The sequence below is a fragment of the Muntiacus reevesi genome, chromosome X, assembly GCF_963930625.1.
Source record: "Muntiacus reevesi chromosome X, mMunRee1.1, whole genome shotgun sequence".
Classification (NCBI taxonomy): Eukaryota; Metazoa; Chordata; class Mammalia; order Artiodactyla; family Cervidae; genus Muntiacus; species Muntiacus reevesi.
The window spans coordinates 6,185,940-6,191,939 of NC_089271.1; positions in this window are offsets into that span (position 1 = coordinate 6,185,940).

Here is a 6,000-nt window from a genome sequence, read left to right on the forward strand (position 1 = left end):
GCCTGGCAGGCTACAGTTCGTGGAGCGGCAAAGAGTCGTACACGGACCATCGTCTTTCACTTCTTCTTTGCTTTTTTTGTATAAGTTTCGTACCTAGGTTTCCCCCATGCTGCAGGCCATGGGGTCGCAAAGAGTCAGACGCGACTCAGTGTCAGTTCAGCTCAGTCGCTCAGTCGTGTCCAACTCTTTGCGACCCCGTGGACTGCAGCACGCCAGGCCTCCCTGTCCATCACCAACTCCTGGAGTTTACTCAAACTCACTGAGTAAACTCCATTGAGTCGACTCCATTGAGTCCATTGAGTCGGTGATGCTATCCAACCATCTCATCCTCTGTCGTCCCCTTCTCCTCCCGCCCTCAATCTTTCCCAACATCAGGGTCTTTTCCAATGAGTCAGTTCTTCACATCAGGTGGCCAAAGTATTGGGGTTTCAGCTTCAGCGTCAGTCCTTCCAATGAATATCCAAGACTGATGATCCTGAATAATCAGCTTTCCAACCTCGGCACTATTGACACTCAGGGGTAATTTCCCATAGGGAGCTAGTCTGGCTTCTACCCGCTAGATGTCAGTAGCATCCACCCCAGCCCCCAACAGGGACAGCTAACAAAACTGTTTCCAGAGAATACCTCGTGTCCCCTGGGGGCAAAATGACTTCCAGCTGAGAACCTCTGAGTTACAATGCCTCTTTAGTTTGGAAGAGTCAGTTCCCAGTAATGGAAAGGTAAAGATGATTTTTAAATGAGCGCTGAAATGAACATTAGCTTCTGAACACAAAAATGAAGTTCACTTTCCAAAGTGATTTCTCAGAACAACTCATTTGAGATTCATGTTGATGTATGGCAGAAATCAACACAATATTGTCAAGCAAATATCTTGCAATCAAAAAATTTAAAAACCTGAATGGCTCATTTGACAATCTATTTTGGTTCAGTCGCCAAGTCGTGTCTGACTGTTTGCGACCCCATGGACTGCAGCACGCCAGGCTTCCTAAATGATGGCAGACGAAAGAGAAAAAGCAAATACCCAGGTACAACTGCCAGGTGCCCGTCCAGAGCATTCAAGATAAGCAGTCCAGCCACAGATATTATCCAAAAAGAACCTGCACGGCAGACGTGAACACCAGAGTCGCTTTGCGACACCTGGTCAAACACTCTACTTAACTTTAAACACCCCCTCTTTAAGTGCATGCAGTATAAAATTTCATCTTTGTGGAATTAGATCATACATTTTTCCCGCTTTATTTAACTCTTTACTTCTCAGTCAGTTTTATTGAGGTATATTTACTAAAATAGAATTGATTTACAGAAAATAACAATTTGTACATTGTAAATGGGCAATTTGAGTGGGAAGACATAATTTGCCTTAAAGTACGCAGCCGTGTGACTACCAATTCGACTGTCATCTAGAATATTTCCAGCACCACACATACTTTTATGCCCTCCTGTATCAATTTCCTGCCCTTACTCCCTGCCTTTGGCAACCAAGGATCTGATTCCTGTCCTTCCATTTCTGTGTTTGCCAGAAGGTCATGTAAATGACAGTAGGCAGTGTTATGTCTGGCTTTTTTTTTTCCCCTCCCCACTGAGCACAATGCTTCTGAATTCAACATATTCAGAGCGGGAGCAGTTTATTCTTTTGTTCATGCAAAGTTTATTTTTTAAATTTTTATTTCTTTCCTTATGGCGGTGCTGGGTCTTCTTTGCTGTGCAGGCTTTTCTGTAAGTGTCGGGGTGTGGGCTACTCATTGGGGTGGCTTCTCTTGTTGCAGGGCTGGGGCTCTGGAGTGGGTGGGTTCAGTAGCTGTGGCTGGCAGAGGGGCTCTAGAGCACAAGCTCAGTAGTTGGTGGGGGCGGGGTGCACAGTACGTGGGGTCTTCCCGGACCAAGGATCGAACCCGTGTCTCCTGCATTGGCAGGAAGATTCTACACCACTGAGCAACGAGGGAAGTCCCTACGCAAAGTTTTGGAAAATATGATGGGGGCGGGAGGGGGGGACGTTGGGGCAGGGCTCTGTTTACTAACAGCAGAATTAGGTGACATTCTTGAGACTTGAAACAAATGGAAATGCACCAGACCACGTGGTTCTCTCTGCTTCCCAGCGTACAATTGGGCTGATTTAAAAGCAGCAGCCCCTGGTCACAGCTGCCTGAAGGGGGCAGCAAAGGGCTGGGTGGCAACACCAACCTTTGCACCCAGAGTCGGAGAAATGGAACTCCTGGCGGGAAGCTCTTTCCCTGGGGAAACTGCTTTCAGCTCAAAGCTTCAGAAGGCAGCCCGGATTCACCCTCCAGCAAAACCTGAATTAGAGAAGTGAGGAAGTACTCAAACCAGTATCTGACAGGAGAGAACAAACCCGGGCTGAGATCAGAGATAAATCCTGAACTAGAGACCAGACAAAAGACTCCTTCAATAAAACACACAATGCATTCACTTAAATGAAAGATATGTGCAGTTGCATTAAAAATTTACGACATAGTGTTCATCAAAAATATCCTAGAGAAAGAGATTCAGTACAAAGTAGAAGAAAATATTTTCACAGTACAACTGACAAAATACTAGAATGAAAACTAGGGAATGGATTCCGACAAATCAATAAAAGTAGAATAAACAGGCCAAAAGGAAAATAAGCAAAAGTTATGGACAAGCACGCACAGATGAAGAAACACGTATTTTTAAAAGATAGATGAAGAGATGCATCATTGATGACCAGGAAAAAAAATATCTAAAATAAGACCAAAGTGAAGGCACTTTCTTGGTGGTCTGGTGATTAACACCCTAATCCCCGCCAAAGCAGGAGAACTGAGTTTGATTCCTAGTTGGGGAACTCGATCCCACAGGCCACAACTAAGACTTGGTACTGTCAAATAAATAAATAAAAATACATATTTTTAAAAAAAAGCACAGAGGGGATGTGATCTCATACCCTTTCTCTCGCTTACAACTGAAAGCCTGCCCAGGCTACCTCTTAAAGAGCAGGTGCCTCCAGAGAAGCTTTTATCCACGACTGGTGGGGCTGTAAACTGATGTAAATGATCAGGGAGACGTGTCAAGCATTCTCTTAGACAACCAGCCACTCACATAGCCGATGATCTTGTTACCGAGTCCAAGTTCGCTCTGCTTGCCGCGCGAGAGGCCAGTGAATCCGAGAGAGAGGTGCTGAGGCAAGGAAGAGATTTTAATCGGGGAGCCAGCTGACCCCGAGAAGATGGCAAGCTAGTGCCTCAAAACAATCATCTTACGGAGCCTGGGTGCCAGGTTCTTTTACAGATCAGAGATGGGGGAAGGTGAGGAAGCAAAGTGAAAAGGCCATTCATCTTGCAAACATCTCCTGGAATGGCAAGCCTCAGGCAGGGGATGTGTTCATTTCTTCCTTCCTGCTATCTGCAGGTGGACAGGGTTCTGAACAAAGGCACTTTAGTCTAACAGTCAGGCAGAGGGGCAGGGTCCTTCTAAGCAGGCCATTACACATGATTACAATCACAAAAGCAACGGAAAAGCAAGCCAAAGAAACAGTTCCAACATGGAGTCAGAATTGGCTTCTTCTCTGCAACCATCAGTCACAGCCCTGGGCAACCCAAAAGAAGCTAGAGCATGTGTATTGTAAAAACTACAGACAAGTCAGTTTTTAACAGCACAGCTTGAAAGGAGCAGGACCTTGAAACCCAATAAAATGTCCATCCGTGGAACAAACTCTCCATGTATTCACGTGATGAAGTAGCATATAGCTGTCACAATAAATCAATTACTGAGATGTATATGCGAAAGGTCAACCATAAAAATATAGCAGCAGAGTGAAAACAACCTCTAGGAGATTAATATAGCAGGCTATCATTTCGATAAAGATAAAGATAACTAGAATACACATTACTTAATTAGTAAGCATGAATATATCATAAACCTATATTAAAAAGAAAGAAAAAGGACTAGTTGACATAGATTGCAGAGTTACAGTGAAGAAAGCCAAGAGGGCTGGTTATCTGAAAAAGACCTAGCTTTTTTTGTTCATGATAAGCTTTTCTTGTGTCTGATACACTCTTTAAGAATAACTAATTAAATAGCTAGCTGAAGACATAAAAGGGGCTATCTCTGGAATATGGTGAAAACGTCATGGACCAGAAAGTATAATTCATCCAACTCCATGTTCCTGAAATTTAATTTTAAAAATATAAAGAAGTAAAACTATCAGCGCCAGATACTCGATGTTTATTTAAGCGGCAATTCAGAGCCCCAGGCCTTCTAGAGCAATATTAAATGTATTCTTTGTTGAAAGAAAGAGTCAAAAAGCAATTCTTTTCTCCCGCGTGCCAAGCCAGAGACGAATAAGGCTTAGCCGTCAAATGTTATTCTTGGGAAAAGTGAGGAACAAAAATGTAGCGTTCAAATGACTGAAGAATGTTGATCCTGAGAATGCAATAGCTCCCTCCAGACTTTGGAGAACTGTTCCCAGTCCCGAGGAAGGCGATATGTCACTGTGAGAAAAACCTAAAGGTAAATAGTACAAGACTGTGAACTGGCTGACTGGAAAAGACTCAACAACTGAGGTTTCAACAACGAGCAAGCACAGGCCACCGCCCATGACACGGTCTCCTTTGCACCTCCCGCCTGCCTACCGATAGGGGACACCTTGCTTCTCAGCTCTTCGTTCCCGTAATAGAGGAAATTTTAAGGCTACCCATGAAACAGAGGATATTTAAAGGCATGGGCTGAATGAGGTCACACAGAGAGCAAGGATGGATATATGTAAAAGGGAAGGGCTGCAGGAATTAATTATGAACCTCCAGGGTGGCTCAGAGATAAAGAATCTGCCTGCCAATGCAGGAGACTCAAGAGACTCCTGGGTCGGGAAGATCCCCTGGAGGAGGAAATGGCAACCCGCTCCAGTATTCTTGCCTGGGAAATCCCGTGGACAGAGGAGCCTGGCGGGCTATGGTCTGTGGGGGTCACAAAGAGTCGGACATGCATGAGCAACTCAGTCCATGCAAGTAAGCACATGTATTAAAGATGACCGTGTTCCAGAGAAACAGCTCCTACAATAACAAAGCCTTCCCAAGACTCCTTGGTTGGTGATGTCTGGAAACCCCAGACCAGTAATCCAGAGCAAGGCTCCAGTTGCGTAATATTAGGGAAAGATATGTTCCTGATTATATCTGAGTCAGATATAACCCATGCTTAGGCGCTCAGTTGTGTCAGACTCTTGGCAACCCCATGGACTGTAGCCCGCCAGGCTCCTCTGTCCACGGGGATTCTCCAGGCAAGAATACTGGAGTAGGTTGCCATGCCCTCCTCCGGGGAATCTTCCTGAGCCAGGGATCGAACCCAGGTCTCCCACATTGCAAGCAGATTCTTTATTGTCTGAGGCACCAGGGAAGCCCCAGATGTAAACTAACCTAATCTAAATCCTATCAGACTTGTGAGGGTTTCCCATTACTGTGATATTACTAAGCTGTTTTCTCCTTGTGTGTTAGGCTTACCTTTCTTTCTGATAACTTCAGTGAGTTTCAGGAAATGACTGTCTTCAAACATGACCTATCTCATCCCACCGGGAGACCGTTTATTATTAATACAATACAGGAACTGTGATGGCTAATTCCAGGTGTTGACTGGGCTAAAGGAGGCTCAGATGGGTGATAGAAACGTTATTTGGGGGGATTTCCCTGGTGGCCCAGTGATTGAGACTCCAGGTTCCCAATGCAGGGGGCCCAGGTTCGATATCTAGTCAGGAAACTAGATCTGGCATGCTGCAACTTAAATACATATATATATATATATCCTGCATGCTGCAGTGAAGATCAAACATCCCACATACCACAAGTGAGATCCAATGTAGCCAAATAAAAAAATAGATAAAAGAAATATTAGAGGGGAAGAAAACCCCTTAAACTGAGGCTATGGTTTTAATATGGTGCTTGAATACACCTCAAGTCTACTTGTACTCAGGATGATTATAATCACCACCCTGGTTACAACTCAGCTGGACTTTTTTCTGTATGCTAAATGCGTGTG